General features: G+C 38.6%; 1 long non-coding RNA gene across 1 annotated transcript; it reads right to left on the minus strand.

Moving 5' to 3' along the window:
• Window positions 1-24,407, minus strand: LOC135235112 (uncharacterized). Its single transcript, XR_010324282.1, has 3 exons — window positions 24,240-24,407; window positions 627-744; window positions 1-318 (listed from the first exon to the last, which is right to left on the minus strand). It is a non-coding gene; the product is annotated as an uncharacterized LOC135235112 (long non-coding RNA).
• Between the last annotated feature and the right edge of the window lie 1,742 nt (window positions 24,408-26,149).

Here is a 26,149-nt window from a genome sequence, read left to right on the forward strand (position 1 = left end):
GAATGCAGTCTTCCAAACTTTGTATGTTTGATGATGGGAAGCAGGGCAGCCCAGATGTCCCTCTCCCCAGCGGCTTCCCGTGACTCATCCTGGGGCTAGGCGATCCCTGGCCAACTGGGAGATATAACCCCTCCAGTGTGTCCTAGCCTAGGTCTGCCACTGGGTCCCCTCTCGGCTGACCGTTCCCAGTACACCTTCAAAGGGGGGCGTCCAGGGGGCATCTTTATCAGATGCCTGAACCAGCACAACTGGCTCCTCTCAATGCAGAGGAGCAGCAGCTCCACTCTGAGGTCCTGCCAGATGGCTGAGCTTCTCACCCTGTCAAGGAAAGTAAACCCCACCACCCTTCAGAGAAACCTCATTTTGGCTGCTTGTATTCACAATCTCTCTTTCTGTTGCTACCCATAGCTTGTGAGAGTGAGAGTAGGAACAGAGATCGACGGGTAAATCAAGAGTTCTGCCTTTTGGCTCCGCTTCTTTTTCATCACCATACAATACAATGCCCACATTTCGGCAGTCACTGCAACAACACAGCAGACAATCTCCCAATCCCTTTTACTTTCACTAGTGAATAAGGCCCTGAGATACTTAAACTCCACCACCAGGGGCAGTTGTTTCCTCCTCACCTGAAGAGGAGAAGCTATCTTTCACACTCCTGTGCAGCCACGGTATCAGCTGCCTCCTGTGCAACCCCAGTCAGCTCCTGTGCACCCCAGCCAGCTTCTCTGCAGCCCCAGCCAGGTCCTGTGCAGGACACATACACAAAGGAAAGGCTTACCCTAGCATTAGCATTGAAGCTATTGGATTAATAGCTGTAGCTCAGGTTGAAGACACGGGCTAGAGTAGTCCCTACCAAATATATCTGAAATGTGAAATGTATATCTACAGAAGTTTACATAAGGATTATTATGGTATATGTTCACCACAAACATGATATTACCCATATCCTATGTGGGTTAAAATGTTCCTAAATTCTGCTGAGACCAAATAAAATGCATGTTGTCAACAGTCATTAAACCCAGGCACAAGTGTTTAGACTACATAAATGATGAGAATCAATGGGCTGATTGCCTTCTTCTCGTCATTATGTATTGTAATGTTCTTATACTATTGATATACCCTTGCTTCAGTAAAAACTTGCTTCAGATTCTGAAGCAAATGGTTTCTTGCTTTCAAATTATCACGACTGCAGGTGCAATGTTCTCAAATATTTTTTGTCTGTATGCCGTGACCGTATGAAAATGTTAGATAGCTCCAGATTGATTTAGCTCTTGGACCTATGGTCAGTTTCCCACCTTCATTAATCATGCCTGACGTTCAATTTCTCCGGGCAAATCAAAGCATTCACATTCTGAGGCTAATTGGATGAGGCCCCAAGCCTGCTCTATAGTCCAGCTGAACCTGTCCACCCTGGGTTCTGAGATTCGGCCCACAGCCTGCTCACTGACTGTGGTAAAATGACTGCAGATCATTAATCAACAGCGGAGGCACAATGTGCACTTGTCAGTCGAGCCACCATTTTAAACCCATTACAGTAACGTGACGCTTAATTTGGAATCATGTAAATGTTCCTTTGTTTTCTGCAGCCTACCTCATGTCTCCTCCCTCATCAATCTGAACAGGAAAAAATGGCAGCTTGACTGTTTCCAGGGATGTAGAGGATGACAACTGTGAACATTAAAAATCATCTGTACTACTGTTTTCTACACCATTATTCCTCTTAACACAACTGCTGCATAGTTCTTCTGTTAAGGCACTTTTAGTCCTCTGACTGACAAATAACATGGCTTGTATGCAGAAGGCCAATTTGGACTCACTCACAGCATAGACTTGCTCTGTTATCCAGTACAAATTACGAAGCTAATGTTTTATTTTATACACCCCCATTTATACAGGCCGGGATTCACTAAAGCAAACCAGATGAAGTACATTCTTCAAGGATACTACAGCAGTGCCCCTACCAGGAGGTCGCAAAAAAATAGCTGAAAATAGAAACACATTTAAAAAATAATAATAATATAAAGTTTCAATTTATTATAATTATTTTTAAATATTACATTAATTTAAATCAAGCTTGTGTTTGAAATGTTTAATTTTAATTAGAAAACATAAAAATGTGTTAAAAATAAACAGATTGAATTAACATAACATAATATAACATAACGTAAGATGAGAACAGGCCATTCAGCCCAACACTGCTCGTCTATAACTACCACTAAACTGTACTTAATGCTTAGTTTACCTAAAAGCTAGACAGCATCTAACACTGTATCAAGCCGGGCCTTGAATACCCCCATTGTTTCTGCTTCCACTACATGTCCAGGCAAGCTATTCCACACAATGACCACTCTCTGTGTGAAAAAATATTTCCTAATGTTTGTGTAAAATTTACCAATTTCCATTTATGCCCTCTCGTTCTGCTAACTGAACTACGGTATGCTGCATGAACCTTGAACTTCACGTACGCTGCCACAAACTGTCATTCAGCGCACAGTGAGCCAGAATGGTCTCACAGCTAGCTAGCTAGCAGACTATTGAATTGTCTTCAAAACAGCGGTTACTATAAATGCAATCGTCACAAAAATACGGATGAAAATGCATCTCGTATCCATGAGTTAAATGCGCAACGCCTATTCTATTGTCCAAATAAGGGACGATTCCGATTTGCGGGATGCGTAAATAAAGCTAGCAACAGTAACTAGAAATGTGATTCAACTTTGCCATCAATTGTGAAATTGGACATTGAAAAGGGGAGGGGATGTAACAACAATTCAAAAGCGAAATAATAATGTTGCTGTTTAAACTGCTTTAGAATGCTGCATTTTGTAGCGCATTGATTTTAGAACTGTTAAAATGCTGAGGTGTCCCTTTACTGAGAAATAATGCCCACCCTTGGACCAATCAGAATCGAGTATTCAGCCAAGCCGTTGTATAATTTCCAATAACGGGACAGGCTGGCAGCCCGTCGTGTTTATTCCTTACATAACACCATTAACAAAAGGACGTTAACACTGCAAGCGATGATATTCCGTCCAGTCCAGTTTTTTTTTTCTTCCAGTCCAGTTTTTTTTTTATCTTCCAGTCCAGGTTTAAAAAAAAAAATTATTTTACTTTTTTACTATTTGTTTTTAATGTGTAAAACAAGTACTGGATCTCCTGTAGTCCTCTGGCCTGTCAAGTGTAAAAGGCCAATATAAAATAGTCACTGGCTTTCTTCTGTAGTGTCATGTGGTGCCAAACAGGTCTGCAATCGCTATCTCCAGCACACAGATCCCCACTCCTCCCTGTCCTTGATCTCACCTAGGGTGGCAGAATGGCTACAGCCATGTCTGGAATAAGGTTTAGTTTCTTTAAGAGAGGTTAAATATCTAAAATATGAAGGTACTAAGCCAATAAGCAGGGAGCTATTAACAATAGAATATCAGAGAAGTCAAGTACCTTTAGAATTTCCTTTAGAAGTCTAGTAGTTACAATGTCCTTGGAAAAAGTGGAAGATTTCATGTGTACAAATTATCTCAAAAACAGCCTCATCAGATACAGGCTGGAAATAGATTAACTCAACCGTGCTCTGAAAACATTACAGTCTTGTACAGGGGGAGAGATCTGAGATTGGATGTTGACCACCTTATTGACAAATATATCATATCTCTGGAGATGATTCTACAATACAATTGAGATGAGAATTCACACTGTGATAAATTGTACTAAAGACTGTACGACCCCACTGTTGGTAATGTTTTCAGGTATAATAGTAGATTAGTACTTAGCTCTCCAATCGTTAACTGCATTGTTAAAATGCTTCTTCGTGAGGCTGTAGTGAACTTGTAAATTATATGCATTCTATCTGATCTGCCATTGTGCACTCCCTCTTTTTAAAACGAATATGGCCATTGATCCATGGCTTGTGTATTATAGTATGGCTAGATTTCATTTTGCGAGGAGCAACTGCATCTAACATGCAGACAATCATATGCTATTGAAGTTGTTAACTAAGTCCTCAGTATGGTGTAACTGAGTGGGCAGTGTTTGAAGTTGAAAAGACTACAGAGAATTTATCTAGTTGATAACTACATCTAGTTGATGTAAATGATAATCTTAAAATCAACAGAGTACCCTTCACTAGTGACAGGGGTAGGCAGATAGATATGAGGGGTGGAAGTAACAAAAAGTATTTAATAGGCACTGAATCTGAATTGTCGCTCTGGTCGTCCATTTAACACGCACCCCCTCCCTGCAGTTTCATCTACAACTACACCCCCCACCCATGACATAATGGACAATATTGTCTATCTTGGCATTCATAAAAATATTATTTTACCACTAAAAAAATCGTATTCCGTCATAGAAACAAGATAAACCCGACAATAGCCCTAAGATATGCCAATACAGCAGTGAAAATGCTGCTCACTGAATAACGAAATAAATGAGAAAAAGTTTTTTAAAATGATACCATGTCATTCTACAGTCATGGGACTAAATATTGAATAAATATACAACCTTACCGTTAGTTTTGGGCGTAGAGATGTCCCTTTTGAGATTAAGTGGTCATATATTGTCTTGGACAATCCGTTTGTGAAATATACATGCATTTGTGATGCCTGGGTACCTTTCAAAATAGCTGTGCGTAATACCACACGTGTTGTTTACGGCGCTGTCGCCATTTTTAGTACAGTCTGGCTTGATTGACAATTCATTAATTCAGTAGGTGAGAGTATAAGCTTTCTAACGATGTACAACATGTCTAATTTTGCTTTTGGAATAGCGCTTTATAGGTCAGCTTAACCAAATTTTTTCTTATCATCGCATTCACTTATGCATTCACTCTGTGTTAGCAGTAAAAGACGCTGCACTTAACAAAACGTGGTCAACACTTTTTCGTAATTTCTTGGAAAATACTATTAATATTGAGGCCATAGCTAAGCCATACGTTTGCTGATAGACCTAGCTGACATCGTTTTATGGAGCAAAACAGACCAAATAGAACAGTATCATTGATTTACTGTCCCTGTCTCCATCTACTGGACATAGATACAATTTCATCATTGCTATGTAAGTATTACTGCTCAAAATATTTCGGTTATACGTTATTTTTTAAATTGAGTGTCTTTAAATAAGTTTGTGGTATTTAATAATGTAGATATTTTGCACTGTAATGTAAGCGTTAGTTAGTAGTGTAATAATTTTTGTGAGGCATGCAACAGTGATGACGTGAGTGTTGGAACATTGCCAAAACGTGGTGGACGGTTGAAGATTGTTTTCATGTCGTCCCATCCCCATACAAGAAAATATACGAGAGTACAGAGTATAGAAATACATACAAGAATGAATTATTACACATTTAGCTACTGTACCGCATTGTGTGACAATATCTTTGCATTATTTTTTAATCTGATAGCAATGTTTCATCTTAAACCTTCACAAGGGGCTCATTTGTATGCTTTATAGGCTAATGGACAAAAAACATTTTATTCATTTTTGGAGAGATTTTGGATATGTTTCTGGACCCCTAGATATTTTAGACCACTGTACTGGCTGAAAGCTTGTAATTCCCACTTGAAAATGATGCAACAGTGAGTTTCTTGAGTCAAAACAGTTGATTTGTAGTGAAATTAGTGAACATGTTGTGATTTACAGCAATGCATAATTTAGACATTTTGGATGGATTTGGAGACACTGGGTACACTGCTTAGTTTTTGCATCATACATCTATTGTAGTTCTACATATCCACCCTTAGATTTTATGAACATGTGGTCAAGAAGTTTTTGACCCAGCACATGTATAGTTTAACCTGCTGTATAGGCTATATGCAATTTCTCAGTATTTCACTGCCAGAATCAATGCACATATGGCCAGGAGTCCGGGTAGATGGACTAGAACCAGATGTGATTCTAGCAAGATGGTTGCTTCCCCGTATTTCTGTGAATAAATTAATTGTCAAAAAGATTCACAATTGGCTGTGGGGGTTCAGCCAACATAAGTGGTTGGGCCAGCTCAGGATACTATTTAATTAAACAGTGACTGACTAGGGACCAAAATAGCTGGCTGGGCCTATATTTGACACTAGTTTGCTACTACTGTAGGTTTAGGCTCCCTACATGGCGCTAATATAAGCAAGCATGGTTCCCTAAATGCTTAGCCCCAAATGTGACAGAAACTGACATACAGCAACTCTGTCAATTGCTGTCACATATGGGGCAACCTAAAATGTGTGCTTTGCTAGCTAACCTGCATAACAATATTAATAAATAATAATAATAATAGTAGTAATAAAGAAATGTAAAGCCTCTTTGAGCTAAATGTCAGACACACTGAAATGACACACCAAACAACTTTTCCACAATGGGCCCTTTGCCAAAACCACACGCAAGATCCCGCGGCTGGATAGCAGTGTTGCCAACTCTCGGGAGACAATTAAGCAACCTCTCCAAGGAAAACAAGCAACAAGCCCAAACAAGCTGTGAGAAAATAAAGGATATGATGCTGCTGACACCAAATCAAAAGTGTTGAAACGTTTCAGGTTCTGAAAGACACTGGACAAAATGGCAGCAATATGCAAAATATATCAAACAGAAATTAATACATAGATAACAGAACAAACACTGCTAACCACATGAAGCAACAACACTTGATCTGGCTCAACCAAGCAATGCTACACCAAGTTCAGAATCACCATCCATATAGTTATCTGCAAAGTTCTCTGGCCTTACAGCATGGTGGAGAATCCTGGCTTTTGCGATTTGATGCATGTATTTGAACCAAGGTATGTGATACCCAGCAGACAACATTTCAGCCAAACATGCATTCCCGCAATGTATAAGGAGGCAAAGACACAGGTCCAACTATTTTTGCAGAGTGCAGAAAGAATGTGTTAACTACAGTACCGACAGACAGACAGTTTGTTCTACCCAAGACCATGTGGCGATGACATCGCATCATATTTCCCCAGATTGCACCACGAAGAAAATATATCCTGCAAACGTGCATCCTACAATTGTGCACACCAGGAAAAAATAAATATTGAGTTGTGGATGCATATTCTGTGTGGAACATTCTGAACAAAAACCCTGCGCTTGTGACTGACAGTGCAAGGAACATGACCGTGGCAGGTGCTGAAGCTGGGCTGTCTCCACATTCGAGGTGTTTTGTTTCCCGTGCCGTAAATCTCGCCTCTCAGAAAGCTCTTAAGTGCAACGGGGCCGACCGTTGGCTAGGCAAGGACTGTCATGTGCAGGGAGAAACAACCCACCCTCTCCCTTGTTGCACTGCTCCACGGGAAATTGGTTGGACACTTGGTATCCTGCGGGGGTGATGACTCCCCACTTATCACAGAGATGGAAGGCAACAGTGGTCAAAGACCTAAAGGACCGTTACAAGGCTGTACTGAGTGCTCTTCTTGTTGCCTCAGCCCGAGATTTAAGAAGTTGCCCTTTCTGAACAAAGGCGAGAAGAACCTGACCTACAAAATTGTCATTTCTAGGCTGCTACTCTGTGGGACAGAAAAAAATAAGTTGATGCTTCTCTTAATCTACTATTTTAATATTAGTTTACACATTTGAATATTCATGTATTATTAGGGGGAAAAGCATAATTAAAATGCAAATGAAAACATTTTCTGTATTATTTTCTCGTCAACATTAGGTGCCTGCAGAAGCCTGTGCCTGCTCCAGCTCTTCCTCATAGGTGCGAGGAGGTGGTGACAGGTTAGTGTATTCTCTGTTCATTTATGGTTTTATTGTCTTCCACTAGCAAGTAACAGGGAAATAACAAGTGGAAATGGGGGCACAGACTAAATCTATTACACCTCAGGCTACATCTTAATGGGGTGGGAAGTAACAAGATGAAAATATTGGAGAACATATTTGACACATCACGCTCTTGAACCTTCCTTAGGAATGTATAATAATTTGAATTCAAACATAAAAGGTGTAATTTGTATTCAAATCAGGACAGTAAAAAATAAGACAAAAATGATCATTGTGATTATTTTACCTAATATTTTGATTGCAAATACTAATTGTGGTTCAATACTAAATGGAATGCAGTACTTACAGCCTTTTCATAGTATGTAGCATATACAGTTCATTGTGCAGCCTTAGTTAAAATGTATGATCTTGTAGTGCAGTTAGCCAGATACAAATGTTGTATATTCTTTCATCATAAAGATTTTGTTACTTCGAAAATGAATATTAAATTCACCAAGAATCGCAATTATTTCAAATGACAAGTTGAACAAAACTTTGGGAATAGGAAATAAGAAAATAATTTCACTCGTGACAAAGAGAGTGATTTAAAGCAGAGAACTTGTAACTTAAAGTGAGTTCCGGAGGGGGAAAATGTACAGTATGAGAAGTTTTGCGTCTCTGCATGATCCATCTGTCAGTGGAATTGTGTGTAGAGGAGACCCCTTCCGGATGCACAGAAATGTTAAAAAAACTAGCCTCAAGCTCAAACTAGCTTGTTCCCCTTTCACAATCTCTTTGAGTTAAAGTTTGCTCTCGAAGCAGAAGGATCTCGTGTTTGAGATTATCATTTGCCTCCGCGTTTCACAGTTGTAGTCATCAGTGAACTCTTCAGTTGGCGCAACAACAAGCATTCTGCAGGAACCACATGCCACTCTCTTCTTGTTGTTATCCGTATTGCACTTTACTGAAAACAAAATAGGAGAACTCTGACTCCCAGTATGGCCCGTTCTCCGGTGTGTACCAGATTTGTTGGAAGTACAACACTCTGAGAGATTAGAAAGGGAAGAGTGTGTATTATGCAGGCGTAATGCAGACATGCCTATTCACGAAAATATTTCTACATTAGCCGCGTTTCCACCAAAATTACCCGGAACTTTCAGTCCCAGGAACTGCTTTACCAGGAACTAAAAGGTTCCTTCAGCCAATGGCTGTCTGCGTTTCCACCGGGGTCTAAAGTCCCGCGAAGATTAGGCAAATTAGCCCACTGACGTATGGAAAAGCGACGTTGTCGTCGGTCCATCTGTCATATGATTTCTTCTGTAACACCATACTACCACCGAAGTAGCCTACATTATTTTCTAATAACCGGGACAGCCCGGAGGGGTTTATTCCACTTATATACAACGGGTTACCAACAATGACTATATATATGGGTACTTTTGTATTTATTGATTTTTATCGATTTAATCACATGGAATTGAAATATTCTTCTGCAGCCGTTTGGGCATATTTTACTGTTGTCAAGCAAAACTGTCGTTGGTAGTTGAACTTGGACCGTTATGCAACAAATAGGATATAACAGACCAATAGTCAGATTGTAACTGTTTTATATATCCTCTCAAACACATTCATTATGTTTTTATGCGAACATTCGCTTTCATGTCTTGACATCCGAAGTGACAGAATGCATTCACATTTCCAATATAGGCTAACTGGCAACAACAGCAGAAAACATGCACACGTTGTAAACAATTTGCTGTTTGATTACTTTCTCATCGTCAATTCTATATAGGCTAATCGCAATATGACAAGAATAGAACGAAAACTCGGACTTGCGTGAAAATTTAAATTAGTAGTGGTACAGCCACCGTTTGTTTTCCTTCGGAGTTACTGCTAGCCGAGCAGCGAAGTGTGCCCACCAGATGCGAACCATGCACCATAAATTAGTCCATAGTCTTCCTGGTCTTTTTGTGAAATTGAAGAATGGCAGAGTAAAATTACGGCAGTCTGAAAAAGCTAAAGGTACTATTACTAGAATTAACCTGTTATTTTACCATGACAAAAAGTGCGGAAGGTGATTTCCAGTTTGCTTTTACTGTAGGCTATCACCAATGTGAATTACGCAGAACTACCGCATACCTCACATAACTGTATCAAACGTTTTGAGTCAATTACAACGGGCTAACAAAGAAAATCCGGAAGAAAATATTCAGCAACCGAATTAATCAGTTTGAATGTTTTAGTACGTAATATGCTGTCCCAGCACGAATGCTTAGCATTTTATAAAACGAATACTAAAGCAAGAAAAGAACAGAAGAGCACACGTTATAATTCCAAGACGTTGACAGGCTATAACCAAAACTAGGCTACTGCGCCGCATAACATACAAGTTTGATTTGAAGTTATTATGAAAATAAATCGGGTTGCGCCCGCATATTTTCAAACATGGCGGGTAATGGCGGAAAATAAATACAACACAAATGCTACGAGTACTCGACCAATCAGAAATGTTCAGCGCCGCAAGCTCCACCCAAAAGGTTCCTGTACTTTCGGAAAGTACTACCCCCCGAGCAGGAACGTTTTGGGGGGTAAAACAAAGCCCCCAGAACTAAATTTAGACCCTAGTTCCTGCGGTGGAAACGCACTGAGTTCCTCAAAAGGTTCCTAGTTCCGGGGTATAGTTCCTGCGGTGGAAACGCGGCTATAGATTCTGAAGTTGAGTAATAAAAAAGCAACTTGTACAATAGTGTCATTTCTTTAAACACCACTTAAAACCCCCGTCTTAAATAAACCCCATTATCTCCAAAATTATATACAGTGCAGGCATGGTTCAAAGCTTTAAATAAAGAGCACATTTGTATCAGAATGACCAAATCCCCTGATCTCATGCGAGTATCACTTTGTAAACATACAGGACATTTATTTTGCAAAACAACAAGGAAATACAAAAATCTATTCGTATTTTCTTTATTTTGTAGTGATTATATGTACTTCTGATACCGTATGAAATCATGTTTCTTTTTCCAATCACAACACATGATGTGTACAACACCAGGATAAATGTTTGGAGTGGATTGGACAAAGCAGTAAAATTTGACGTGTTTTCCCAAACGTGAGTCCAAATGTCCTCTCCAAATGGCACCAAATTAGAATATTGTGTATATCTTTTTCCCTAGCCATATTCCACCCCAGATGCTAATTCCATTGAGGGTGGTACCCTCTGGAACCCCACAAAACAAATATTCTTTTATATCCATTCTCTCGTTTTGACTAAGCCCCGTATTTCAGTCAAATGTTGTCCTTATGGAGTACAAAATGTGTTCATAATGGTTAATTATCACTACTTATAAACTATATTCACTTAGAAACTAAATATATGTATTCTAAACATCTCAACATTTATAACACAACATTTGTAAAATTCAGGCTTTCGTGTTTTGCACTGTGCTGTGTATATTCAAACATTTTACAATCACGTGATGTAGCTAGCTAGCAAAGCAGAATTTCGTTTTTTTCCAGTCATGTTAGTGGCCATGTTAATTAACCAGTTGGCTAGCTATAGTGGCTTTTTCTTTTTTTGTATTTTTCTTGTTAATATCAGAAAAGCAGTTATCAGAGTTGCAAGAGCTCACAGAGATGCTTTAAAAAAAACAGATTTTTTTTAATGTAGTAGCTATTTCAAGCATAGGCATGCACATTTGAGGCCAAACGATGTATGATGCGGTGTAAATGGTAATACCAGCACACCACCTTTCATCCACCGGAGTAAACGGTGTCCATACAGATAAACCAACACTTATTTCGAGACAGAAGATTGTCAGTGAGATTGGTGTCATGTCACACGAGGAAAGGGTCAGCCTATAGAAACACGATAAATGAAAGTGGTTTTGATTCTGGCATGGACTGAAGGTGTGCAGACCATGGGGAATATCATGTGTATGTAAAGTGTACAGAGGGGGATGACTCTCTGAAACCTGAATGATTAGCTGCAGCAAAAGCCTTGTTAATAGAGGTATAAAATGTCTCTGAACAGCTCCTGTTACATTCTCTCTCTCTCCTTATTTTTCCTCTCTTCGCTTGTTACCGTATCAGGGATATGGTTGTTGGTGACATAATAATATGATTCTATCATGACACCGAGTGACAAAAATATCCTCACAGCTTGATTTCATTCCAATTTTCTCTGTCTCTCTCAACCACTCCTGTATTATTCTTACCCTCCATCCATTCACCTCTCTCTCTTCTGCCGTCCCTTCATCTCAGTCATCTTCCTTCTTTCCGGTTTCCTCTACCTCCCTCCTCCTCCCCAGACATCTTTCTTTCTTATTATCCCTTTTCTCTAAGCTCTATTTTGACAAACCAATAAAGCACAATACGGAGTTTACCATTATGTATTTTAAGTAAGCAACATGCAGCTGCTGACTGATAAAATAACTGAATTTGTTTTCAAAAAGCTATTTATCTTCCCCCAGCAGATGTTTACTTTCTAAGGATTTGGATTCTGTCATAGGAAGGGAAGAACAAGTTTGTCTGACTGAAAACCTCTAATCGGAATGTTTAGGAAATTTTGTTAGTACGAGTGGGGAAGGTGCTATGGAAACATGACGAGCCCAGAGACAACCTGATGTGTGTGCTTTGGTGCCGGTCAGCATTCCTGCATCTTGAAGTCCATGCATGGCACCAGCACCACCCTCTGGCTTTGTCTCAGAGGTCTGGGGACTTGTTTTTAGCTTATGAGAAACTCAGAGGTCTTCAGACGTGTTATCTGGGTTGGTACCTCTTGGTTGGAGGTCTTGTGACTTAGAATCTATTTCAGTGAAACTCAGAAGTATTTCAGACTTAGAGTCTGTTGCTACAAACTCGAGAGGTCTCCTGAGACTTCTCACCTAACTTAGTACTCAGAGGTCTGTGAGACTCTGAATCGAGTGCTAAAACTTAGCGGTCCTTGTGACTTGTACCAAACTCTGAGTGAAGCACAGGGTCTCTCACTCCAAGATCCAAGTATATATACCACAGTACCCAGAAGAACATACACACTGGAAATAGTGGGTTCTTATAAGCTGGGTTCTTAGTATTTGTGAAGCTGTGAAAGAGAAAGGAAAGACACAGATGAGGTGAAAACATGATGATTTCTTAGTAAACATAATTACTGCCTAAGTCTGTGTGAGCAAATATGAACACAATTAATACCTATAGCTAAAATCATCTTTTCGTATGAAATGTAATGGTCATCAATCAGGTTTTAAAATATCACTGAGGAGGTTTAATTTTGATGATAGTTCCCATTCACTCCAATGTTTTGCCCTCAAGACACACAGTACAGGCTTACTTCCAGGTCTTCACAAGCTTAGGTTAGCTGAAGGTGTGCTTGCCTGTCTAGTTAAATATGCATGTCTATGCGTCGTAATCGCCTCCATTCATTTCAATGTGAGCCAATGTTTTTCATCCGCAAGGTATGCTGGGATAGCTGGCGATGCAAGGCAAGTGGGCGAAGCGACTGAAAACACGGGGAACATGGTGTGATAACTAATCAGATATATTTTTCCCCCATTCCACATAGTTCTGTTAAGGAGGACCTGTTAATTATTGCAGTGTGGAGATTTCCAAAATACACAATTGGTATACTTTTAACGAACACTGTTTTAAAAATAGAAAACACGCCCACAAGGGGCCGACTGTGGGAGGGGAGAGCGATGTCAGGCGACCTCGTCGGAGGATGTGTGCCTTTACCCTTAAATGCAGTCTTGAGGAAGCCTTCCATACTTCACAAATCCCTCAGTTTGCCCAAATAAGGTCTGGCCAGGAATGGCTGTAACACCCAGGAAGAAAGATGCTGCATAGTTTACTCCCCTATAATCTTGTGATAGTAATGAGATGCTTTGTAAGACAGTACATGACCTAATGATTGCAACTGTGATTTCTCTAGATACCTTTCTATGGAGGTCCAAGGTGGTGGCACCCTCTGTGATCCAGGCACTTATGTAGGCATGGATATCTATGTATAAATATCCTCCTAAGGCCCAGAAATTCATTTTTGTCCCCTGTAGAGGATGTGAATTTCTAGTCTTAAGAACTCAAGAACAATATGTTCTAATATGAGGAAGACTATATTACAAGGGACATTCACTTAAAACCGTCTAATTATCCCATCACATATCCTGGTTTCTTGCCTGTCTGGTCCAAGAGGTGTTGGTAGGGGTGAAAAAGGACGCAAGGCTGTCCCATGTCCTGAAGATTGCTGTGGGCTCAACAACTTGCCAAGCTCAATAAGCTAAATAAAACAATTCACAGGACCACTTCCAGTACTCAGTTACACTAGGGTTGCGCTACCGGACGCTGCACTACGAAGTACCATACGATGTTCTCACACGTTAAGTGGTATAAAAGATTGTTGTAACACTGTCTAATTACTGTTACCATCTATATGGAATCATTCATGTTGCTACAAATGTGATTTTCAATATCTCCAGCCACCTCACCTCTTGACAGTTTTGACAGTTTGGGGGGGGGGGGGGGGGTCTCAACCAAGGTGTGGGTGGGGTTGAGGACAGAGGAGGAGACAACACAGAGTCTAGAAGGGCCAAAAAAAACCTGCATAGTATACATTTAAGCCTAAAATCTGTGTTGTGCCTTGTTCCACTACGTAACGTTACTGATCGTGTATGAAACTGGCGCAAGATAATGACATATTCAAGTGTGTATTGATTTTCTTTAAGTCAAAATGCTCACATTCACCACTGCGCCCGCACTGGTATCAACTTTTTAACTAGGCTACTGTAGCTACCCTGCAATTCCACATTTCTAAATTAATGTTAGCTAGCCCTATATATCCTCTACCAGCATACAAACAATTAATAGGTCTGTTATGTACAATAGCTCATTAAAAACACTTCCATTTAAAAATATGCCATACACTTGCATTTATTTGTCTTCATGGTATAGGAAAAATGATTGAATCCATGCCTATGTGTTTCTTTCAGCTAGAATTTTGGCTATGAGTGTTTGCGTGAATTTATGTGTATGCATGTCTCTCATATATACTTTTTATATGCATGACTATTATCACTTACTCATAACAAACGCACTAGAAAAAGAAATGATATCAGATGAAAAACACATTTTCAACATACAAAAATGCCAAGTTACTTGAAACAATTTAGGAAACATTGGGTAGCTATGCTTTGGAATACATCTTGTTTCATTTGAGTGGGCTAAGATAGCCAGTATTGTTCATTGTAATTTTGATGTCAGTACTTTCAATGGCAGACATACATTGCCAGTTTGAATTAATGATTTATAGTCAGTGCTTTGTGTGTAACTTGGCATTTTTGTATGATTTTTTACAAAGAGTACAGTTTTATTACTGCATTCCTTCCCCCAAAAGATCATCTGCTTCAGTTGGTTTCTGACCAGTGGTCTGCACAACTGCCAATATACCAACATATCGCACAGACTGCCATTTCCTTGGAAACCAAAAAGCTCACATTAGCTAAAATGGGTAGAAACAGCCGTCTATTAAAATGTGCCGTAACAAAAGCAAAGGAGACATCTGCAGTGAGGATACAATATATGTGCTCTGCTCTGATTGTATTATTTATGACTTTGACACTGTATTGAGCAAGAACAGCTGAATCTAGAAATCTCTTCTGTTCAAGCCATCTTTTTATCCTGCTCCTTAGCACCATCTGGTGAGGAAATAGGATGTATTCCTAACTGTTACACAATCAAAATAACTGCCTATTAAATACAGACAGCACATTAAATATATAAACTACATTACAACATTTAGCATAAGCTGTTATCCTGATTGACTTACATTATTTTTCATACTATCCATTTATACAACTGGTTATTTACTGTAACTATTCACGTTAAATAGCTTGCTTAACCCTTTGGCGCAGATTCTAAATCTGGCCGGTCCTTTCCCATTTAGGGCGTGTTCTGCTTTATAACTCCACATGTGAGCACCACAGTGACTTGGAAAAGGGCTAAAATGAAGCAAGACACCTTTGCAGTACTAAGATTAGTTTATATTCATAATTTAGTAAATAAATGGCTAAATGCAGTTGTAAACATTATAGAGCAGTGCCCTCTGCTGGTGATTGCATCTCTGTTGAAGCATATTATATACTCATTCAGTGCAAAAGCTTTATACAGTATATCTGTGCAGAGATCAGCATAAGAACAAATAGCAATATTCAAGCCACAGAAAAACTGCCTAATTTACACATCCCACTCTTGCAATTAAATTGTTTTCTTCGATATTATTTTCAATCTATTGATCAAGTCGGTCACACTTTATTCAGTAATATGTGCTTCTTGTCAGTTGGCCAGCTATGAACAAAAAAAGTGATTCCAAGATCATATACATCTTGAACAACAAAAAATGATCAGTAAAAATCAAGTCATGTAATGTGCATATGTTTAAGTAAGTTAAGTTTCATTCAATTTTGAAAGTACATGGCACCAGGGGAAGTCATTAATTTAAAGGGGAACCTCAGGCCAAGGGAGTTCAGATCTACAGACAAAACACTTAATCTGTGGCTAGGCGAGAAGATAACATTAATTCGTTTGGCAAAAGCAGTAATAGGCTCTCGGTCCTGCCAACATTTTAGAGTAATATTTTCTGAGGCATTTCTTTTCAAAGACTTAAGACTCAGTTATGAGCCATCAGTAAAACTAAATGACAGGCTGTCACATGACAACATGTTTACAGTTTACAATTTGGTATTTAGCAGACACTCTTATCCAGAGCAACTTATGAAATAGCAGTGTCAGAAGTGAACATTCTGGAAGTTTCATTGATAAACCTCTAAGTGTCCTGAAAACAATAAATCAAATGACAACAAGGAATAGACTAAACAACATACATGTACACATTGTACAGAACAAAAGGCAATGTATACATCCAACTTTACAACGAAGCACAAAGATGTGAAGAAGAATGGGGTGTGGTGTTAGCAACAAAATGAAAATAAAATTCAGAAATGGAAATGAGAAAGGTATTTCTATTTAGGAGAGATTGGCAAACCTGTGCCTCCACCACAACTGGATGGCCTGGGTGATTAGCTGAAGTTGAAGGCTTCAGGCTTCAGAGAGTGCAGCAGGTTTGGCTGTATTTTTCGGTGTGATCCAAGCCTCAGTGAGACAAAGTAAATGTAGAGAGCGAAGGAAGACGTATGCTGAAATTAAGTCAGCTTTCTGGACTTTCTCAGACTGGTAGTTCCATGGCACCGCCTCAACAGTTGACCTAGGTTGATTGATAAGGTTAGAGGGATTGCAATGATGGACAGGAACATGCGATGCAAAGGGCATCGAAAGGAAGAGAACCAAATTGAATAGAAATTAGATACATGATCATAAATACAGATTTTTTAAAATGATACAAACAACTGACAGTACCACTGAGTTGTAGGCCCTTTATGTGCCCGAGTTTCCATGCGGCTAGGCAGCCACTCTTTATTAACAGGCACACAATAAATACTGAAAGTATAGCACCTGTGCTGAGCTGATCAGCTGCAGGCATAGCTAGATAATTTTCAATTGAGAATCTGGAACACTTAACACAAACAATAGAAGCTCTACTATTGATGTCAAAGTGCTCTCCCGGAACTCTGATTCATGCAATTAATCACCAGCAGAATAAAAGTAACTAAGCCAAATTCTACTCAATGGATCGTTTTAATATGGATGAACACTACAAAATGGAACATACTGTTCTCCTCTGTGAGCACAATGCAAATAGACAGCAGTAAGCTTGGCGTCCCCAGAATTCTCAGAATATGCACACTTGTGATGATGCTCTGTTATCAGAATGCTGTCCACTTCAATGGAGAGAACAGGTGGCCTGAAAAGCCTGCAGGAAGGCTTTGGCTTTGATGCAGTGCAGTAAGTGTGCTAGCCAGATGGAGGTACCTACTGTGACACCTCATGCAGGTCTGTCTTCAGGGACTAAACCCAGAATGCATTTGTGCTATGTATGTATATGTGTATGTGTGAACTTGAGTTTAATGGGGTGCACTGAATGTGTGTATGTGTATATGTACATATGACTGTGTCTGTGCGTGCATATGTATCAGATAACTATTTATGATTATTGCCTTAGAGAGACAAACAAAATTACGTGGTCTGGCAAACTTGCTCATCGTCCACGTTATGATTAAATGGCCTTCTCTCTGTTTGACCTGACCTAGGAATGCAGTCTTTATCTCTCTTCTCAATTGCACATCAAAGGAACCATCACTGGGGCAATTAAAAGTCACGTTACAAGTCTTATCTCTGTATACAAACCTGGGGTGTCCTGGAGTCTTCTCTCTTTGAAAGTTTTATTACTTTGTTTAGAAACATACCACACCAGAACCATTGGGGGTCAGAGGCCCAGCGTGACCACAGAATGCCATAAGGATCACAGTTTCTTTTTTATTTTAAATTTGAATGCCAATCTGTGACATTTAATTGAAATCATCAATTGAAAGTCTGAATGTCTATATACTGTAGATAATGGTGGTGGAGGCCTGACATTTGGAATTTGCATTTTTAGAAGCAGTTCCAGTGGAGATTACTGTTGGCTGGATTTAACAATTTAACAATTCACCTCTTTGTCAGATGTGGGAGTAAACTTCCATTTTTGTAAAGGTACTCGACAGCTGAGCTGGATTACATCCTAGCAAATTTATGTTTGGTCTTGAGGCTAAAACCATGAATCTTTTGATAATATCATGCTTGGCCCTGCTTATATCCGGCTTATACATAAGCCAGGCTTTGTTTGACTCCACTTACACACCTCACCCAATCAGCACAACCATCCTCCCCTGATCATTGAGTAAGCATGGGCCAGGAGAAGCAAGGCTGTCCCTCGCCCTCATTCAACGACACATAATGTGGACCTGTCTACAACTTTTGGGTGCTTAACATTAGTCAGTTTACAGCCGTTGTGGTGGACATGATGTTGGTATCTGGAGAATTTGAACCTAGCATTTGGGGCTGATGTATATTAGTGTTCGGTGTGCACAGGGTCTGATATTCCTGGTCTTACAGCTCATATGACATTTTAACAATTTTTCTCACTGGCTTTTTGGAATATATGGTTTTATTGGAATTAATTTGGGATGAACAAGCTGTGGTTTGGTATTTTCTTTCATTCATTTCTTTTGTGACTGTAACCTATCCATGTCCATAACATTCATTGTTTAAGGTAGTTGAAACTATGTCTGTTGATTAGACGTTGAATATTTGTTGTACTTAATAAATATCTTAATTTTTACCTGGTTGTTAGTTGTACATTTTGATAAAGGTTGATCCAATAGTGTTTGGCCATGCATAACGGGACATAAGGGAATAGGATGCAAGGGAAAAACTTTGTCTAAGATGTGTAAGGGTTGTCCCTTACAACATGTTAGGAAAACACTTAGGTTGATTATAGGTCTATGGTACTTATTTGTTCATACACAGTTGCAAGGGTAAACTTGAAAGGAGCCAGTTGAAAATAAAACAGTTTGAAGTAATATTTTTGAGCATTTCTTCATATCATCATGAATATTGTTGTCGCAAAAAATATTTGAAATATTGTGATATTATTTTTTAATCCATGTTACCCATCCCTAATTTGTGGGAGATTTCTGACCTATTGCTGGCATCAGGGTGCTAATTCCAAAATATGGGAAACACCTGGAGCTACTGGGAAAGGTGGGATGTATGCTATATTATATTATAAATTTCATCACATTTAAAAGTGTGAGTCTCTGGCACCTGCAGTCTACACTAACTGGTGTGCGAACAGCTTTCCCCCACTAATACATGTTGCATAGAAGTTATATTTATGCTTTAATTTAGCACCCTGAGCTTTTGAATTCCATGAAATAAAGCAACATAATCACTATTAACTTCACTATTGAATTCACTCAAGAATGTGCAATTGGAATTTTATTTCCAGAATTGATCCTAGAAGAGAATGTCATTATAACTACTGAGGAGAAGAGGATACAGCTGGAGAAACTACAGGAACAGGAAACCAGCCCTTCTCAGCAGGGTTCTAGCCTGAGCAAATAACGACAAGAATAAATGCCTACCACAGTGTTTGAGACGACAAAAGAATCCTAAAGATAATCCCACATTTGTCGAGAAATGGGGTCAAATTGTTAATAAGGGTTCCCTTGATTTAGTGCTGTCAATCATTGAGCATGTCTTGGTGAAGCTAAATCGCTTGAGGGTGAAAAAAAATGGAAGGAAGAGGTGTTTAAACCAGAACATGGCCCAAACTTCACATAGACTGATGAAACCATTAAAGAACCGCAGAAAACTACAAGGGACACTTACAGGTGATGAAATGGAACACTTTCAAGTGGAACGTGATGGACCACCAGCATGACAGGGTTTCCAGATACGAGGGACAGGATAACAAAAGAAAGGCCAGTCGGCCCAGACAAAGCACTCCGTTAGGATAGGTCTGAGAGTGAGTTTCTCTTAATTAAATGCGTTTATACGACCACTATGTTTACCAATCCTCATTATCAAGCGAGCGAGCTAGCTAACATATTTGCTTCACTTTAGCAAGCTAGCTGGCTAGCAAGCCTTTATGAAGTGGCAGTGAGCACATACGCAGCGTAGGATCTACATTTCCAGAGGACATCGCTGTATTCTCAAATAAATAACCAGCCAAAATAAAATGGTGATTGAATGTATCACACATTTGTTTTTTTATCTGAGATAATGATATTAGCTACTATATGATGCTGTGTAAATAGCCAACGCGTGATTGCAAGCGAGTGTGTCATCTAGTCACGCGTCATCATAGCAAGCTAACCAGACAGTAAAAACGCAGATAAAACACTTCTAACATGGATCATTTTAAGCCATGTTATCTAGCGTTGTCGTGATAACATGAGAGAAGGATTGCTGTTGGAGAAGTGAATCAACCAACAGTTAGCGCGGGTAACCTGCATGAAAGCGCATTGTAGTTTTTTCACGTAGGCTATTTCATCCAGTCAATTTAATTTCATCTAACGTTACACTTGATTCACTCTTTAGCTCCGCTAGATAATGTCTTACTCTTTGAGATAATGTAGTAGAAATAAAATAAGAAAATATAATTCATTTAACTTACTGAGAATATATAATAAGAAATAATGAGGCTGTGTCAATAGCTAATTGCGAGCGAGTGTGTCATCTACTCACGCGTCAGAGCGCATTGTAGTTATTTTCACCGCCTAATTCTTATGGACAGGGAAGCTCGCTAGATAGTCTTACTCTTTGAGATCATGTAGTAGGAATAAAATAAGAAAATATAATTAATGTACTGAGAATAGATACTAAGAAATAATAATAACAAATTAATAACAACAACAACAATAATAATATTCATAAAAATACATGCTTGAAACTGGAAAACTTTTTTTTTTAATTAATTTTTTATAGATGGCTGGAAAAGAAAGGAGTAAAAGCAAGGTGTGGAGTTATTTTGATAACTTAAAGATGGTGTTAATATATATATATATATTTAATTTAATATCATCTTTTACTTTTTCTATCTAAAAAGTTATTTGTGTGTTTATTTTTATTTTTATTTGTTTGCTTATAAGTTAAATATTCTCAAATATAGAAACTTAAATAAAAAATAAAATATAAGTTTTTTTAATTGATTTGAAAATGTTGCACTTTTTGACAAAATATCGGTCAAAACATCGGTAATCGGTGGGCTAGGACTCTCCAAAATCGGGATCGGCATCGGACCCAAAAATCTGGCATCGGTCGGGCTCTAGTCTGTACACTACAGTACATTTTCTTTTGTCGCACGAGACTCAGGCAACATTTTTACAAATGTTACTTTATAGTCACTCCTAGGGAAATTTTACCTTCATCAAGCCCACAGTAAATTAAAAATCCCAGTAAATTAATGAGTATTTTCCAAGCCCTAAGTGACAAGTATAGCCCATGAAGTAATACCCCACATTATGTATGATAAGATAACAATAAAATAATATTCCACCTTCAAAACACATGTTGGCGATGTTCTAGTTTCATGGTAAACTAGTAACCTGAAATAGGGGTTTATTTATAAAAAAGGCAGGCATTTCTGTGTGGTGAAACCAAATAGTGTAAAAATATCCTTTAATAAAATCTGGGAATGTGTACTTGTTTGATTAGAAATCAAAAATTCTGGAGTACAGAGCCAAATCAAGAAAAAAAGATGTCCCAAACATTTTGGAGTATATATGTGACTGTATATAAATATGTCACCCCAAAGCAGCTAAATGAGATTGGGATCTCCCCAAAGCAGCTTCCATACTTCTCCGTCACTCTGCTGCCATCCAGTGGACTAAATATTAATGTCAACTGTAACCCGCCAACACAAACAAAATCCCTAAATCATTACTGTGGTTCTGGCGTGATTTAAAAAAAGAAAAAAAAAAGGACATACAGGCTGCTGTTGACACTAAGATCTGTAGTTGTCTGGAAACTTTTTGAATAAAAACAAATATGGGGCTTATTAATGAATAGGCAAGTTACACTGGTGTACTGTAAAACTGGCTGTAAGATAGTGTGGATATCCTACAATGGATCATGCACTTGTATGAGTAATTCTGAATATAATGATGTTTAAGCAATAAGAAGCAGGCTTACAAGTAGACATGACTGGACTTTATTTTCTTAAATTACATGTAGTAGTAAAAATATTTAATTTACAACATAAAATCATCTCATATATGTATCCATAAGCATACATGCATAACTGGTGAATACTTTTCAATATGCCAAAATACACTTCTCACCTTAAAACGTACATTCATATCTAATCTTCTATATCCTCATTATCTCCCAGCTTCAATATGATTGGTCCGGCCCCAGTGGGAGACTTACTTTTGTAATAAAGAAGCAGTATATGATCATTTAATGTATTTATAAATGAAAGGATCACATACTGCATATGATCCTTTCAACTGTGTATGATACTTTAGAAACACATCTCTCTCTCTCTCTCTCTGTCTGTCTCTCTCCAGTATATAATGGTTTTATGGAATACCGCTTTTGTCAGGCAGGTTGTCTTGTAAGTCAAAACGATTTTATTGAAGATAATGGGAGCAGCGGTTTCTTCCACCAACTACAGAGCATTTAAGGGGGTGCTGTGACGGGGGCTCTTAAAAGGGGGCTTTGAAACCTGGCAAGAGCCAGATTTCTTATCTGTACTTGAGGGCTATAATTACAATGCCAAATACTTTTGTTTTAGTATTTTAGTATTTTTTATTTTCTACTGTACTGAGCACCTTCTCTGGTAAAAAATAAACCGCACACTTTAGCAGAAGTCGGTCCTCAGTTGCATCTTTGTTTTCAGCCTTGAAAACACATTAGGTGCACTACCTGTCTTGATTTTATGAAGGCTACCCTGTAAAAAACGCTGGAGGCATCTTTTCTGCAGTTGCTAGGCAACCACACTCCGCTACTATCAATCACTTGGCTGACATTGGTAACATTGTTAATGGCATTACCAAACTAATTTCACTGGGAAGTTGGATTTGTTTTTTTGTTTTTTTGTTTTTTGTTTGTTTCATTTTTAAAACAATGGATAAGCAGAGAGCACTTTCTTTTGTTCTTTTGTAGAGTGAGCGACAAAACAAGTTGAAAAACAACTTTTGTGAAATAATATGTCTGTGAAACAGGAACAACCAATTTCTCCTCAGTCTTCTTTACAATGGATCCTAATGGCAAAACCAAGGCCCGCCTCTATTTTCATGTGATTGGACAGCAGAGAAAAGAATGACAGTGACGTAGGGAGTATTTTGCTCAGAGCGCATCAAAATAGGATAATTTTCAGCTCCATGCTAACCTAAAAATAGCGTGGCACCTGGGGCGGATCAACACAAGGCGCCTGGTGCCCAAAAGCTGCGAGGAAAAAGCTTCAGACCCATTGAGAATAATTCCAAAAATCTTGCGCAGTTGTTAAAGTGCGTCCAGTGTGATCGCAGCCTTACAACATCACTGCCTGGCCAGACCTCTCACAGACTGTTTAAATGCTGGATTGATTTGGGTACTCACAGATAAAAGTGGTGTGTGAGCTCATGACCCTTCATTAAGAATTTCTGCAATTTTTTTAAATGTGAATTTCTGCCATGTTTTAAAATGTGGTCCGTTAAATGCTGTTTTTCGTGTGTTCATGCTATACTTCAATTATGGAACACAGATAGAGAAAAAGAGAAATTAATTGCTGAAATTAAATGATTGTCTGTACAGTTAAGCAAAGTACTATGAACTATTATTTGAAATACAATCTTGCTCTGACCTAGAGTAAGTTTAACCCCTTCAGTCTGTTTAAAATGATTATTATTAGATGCCAGTGACTAATTTTAAATGGCCATAGGGGGTTATAAGGTGATTTTTCACTCTGGAATTTGAACAATTTTTTATTTTACTTTTAGTGTATGTTTTTCAGTAGTCCAGGCAGTTTTTGTGTGCAGTGAAGGATATTTTAACCATTGAAATCACTCAATAATTAGTATGGCCACATAGTGTCAGTTTCCCATGTATTGTTTGTAATTAAGAGGATGAGCTGGATTAAATCCTACCTCTCTGGACATTCCTTCAAATTGAATGGATGTTGTGTAGAATCTAACACTAGTCTTCCAGCATGGTCTCCCAGTCTTCTGCTCATGGCTCATGGTCATGCCATAGTGAATACTGCTGACACTCAGCCTTCTCTCGTTCACTCCCTCTGACACTTTGTCCATTTTTAGTGTCACACGTCACCTCAAACTGAATGCCTAGGAACCTCTTGAAGCTCCATCTGGCTAAGACGGATATGCTTTTTATCCCTGCTGCTTTAGTTGTATAAGGGCTGCCCTCCATGTGTCCTCACCTACATAGCAACGCACAGCCGAGACTCTCACCTCCGGTGACCTCCAAGTGAAGCTGGTCATTAAGCTTCTCCAACCTGCAGTAACCTTGCACCGCTTGTTTTGTCTGTTGATGGTCTGAAGATAGGGCAGTCATTAGCAGGAATGACCCACTTGAAGGCTTAGTGTGTGAACGATGAACCATGTCCATAGTAGTATAACTCATCGTTGAAAATACATTTTTATTAAAAGACCTGCTAACAAGCTAATGCTATTGCTCAGCACACAGACAATGCCGTTATTGATTGAAAACCAGAAAATTGAGGATACTGTTTATAAGGCACTCCACTGCAGATTAATTAGTTAAAGGGAGAGACAACGCTTGATTTTCCTTGGAGCTTTCAGAACTAATTAATTAACGAAATGTTGCCTGGTCTAAAGCCAGGGAATCAAATTCCTCTTCTCTCTGGACTGTATTTCACCATCCCTGTAATAAATCAGGCTTGTATATAAGGAAGTCAAAATCTAATTTTTAATTTATTTTTTGTGATCAATTTTTTTTTTCAGTAGACAAATCATAACATAAACAGCACACAACCATAATTCAGATACCAACAGAGTTATACTAGAATAAAAAGAAAATCTGACATTAATAATCGAAGAATAAAAGCACAAATACAATAACATCTTGGACATCCTGGAGATTTACCCTATACAATGTATTTAGTTCACGAGACATTTTGTCTCAAGCTTGAATGGTAGAAGGACATGATTTATTAATACAAGCTACTGAATGTTCTATCAAAACAATATTTTGAAACTGAGAGAGCCACACATCTCCCTTTAATGGATCTGGGGATGCCTTTCGTGACAACAAAATAGTTTCTAGTGGCTATTAAAGCAGCCGAGCAGAGTTAAAGCATACCTTACATTTAAAACATTTTTAGAGGAAGAGAGGGGATGTCATTGAGGAGAAATAAATTGGGCAGGAATGCAATATTGGTGTGTAGTGATTCTGCAAGAATATATGGAAAAACTGGACTAAAGGAAGTAATGTATGGACACCCATGAAAACATATCCAAATGTGCTCCCTTATTGCATTTAGTACAATTAGGACACTGCATCAGCTTCATTTGATATCTTTTATCAGGATTCACATAAGCTTTGTGAATACATTTTAAGTGTATAAATTGGTGTGCTGGATTTCTGGATGATAACAATTAAAACACACAGAATAATAATTCACCTCAACATCATAAGTGCCAATCTCTTTCTCCCATACAGTTGTAACACCCAGTTTGTTCCAATGTATTAATACAAGCTTTCTGTATATATTGACCACCATTCCAGTAGATTATGTTTGAGGATCTGCTTAGAAATTGGGTGTTGAGGTAGTGGGCAGTCCCATGATACATATTTGATGGATATGCTTTTAAAGAGGATCTCAAACATAAATATATAAAAAAATGAACAGCCAGTTGATTGTATGTCGTCTTCAATTCCTGAAAACCCTTCATCATAAATATCTTTCAACTTTCCAATGACTGACCATAGGGATAATTAAATGGTTTGGAATCAATAAGAATATGGTAATTGTTACAGATGGGTGATTGATTGATAGATGGATGGATGGATGGATCTC

Source organism: Anguilla rostrata, chromosome 11 (genome assembly GCF_018555375.3).
Source record: "Anguilla rostrata isolate EN2019 chromosome 11, ASM1855537v3, whole genome shotgun sequence".
In the NCBI taxonomy this organism is placed as follows: Eukaryota; Metazoa; Chordata; class Actinopteri; order Anguilliformes; family Anguillidae; genus Anguilla; species Anguilla rostrata.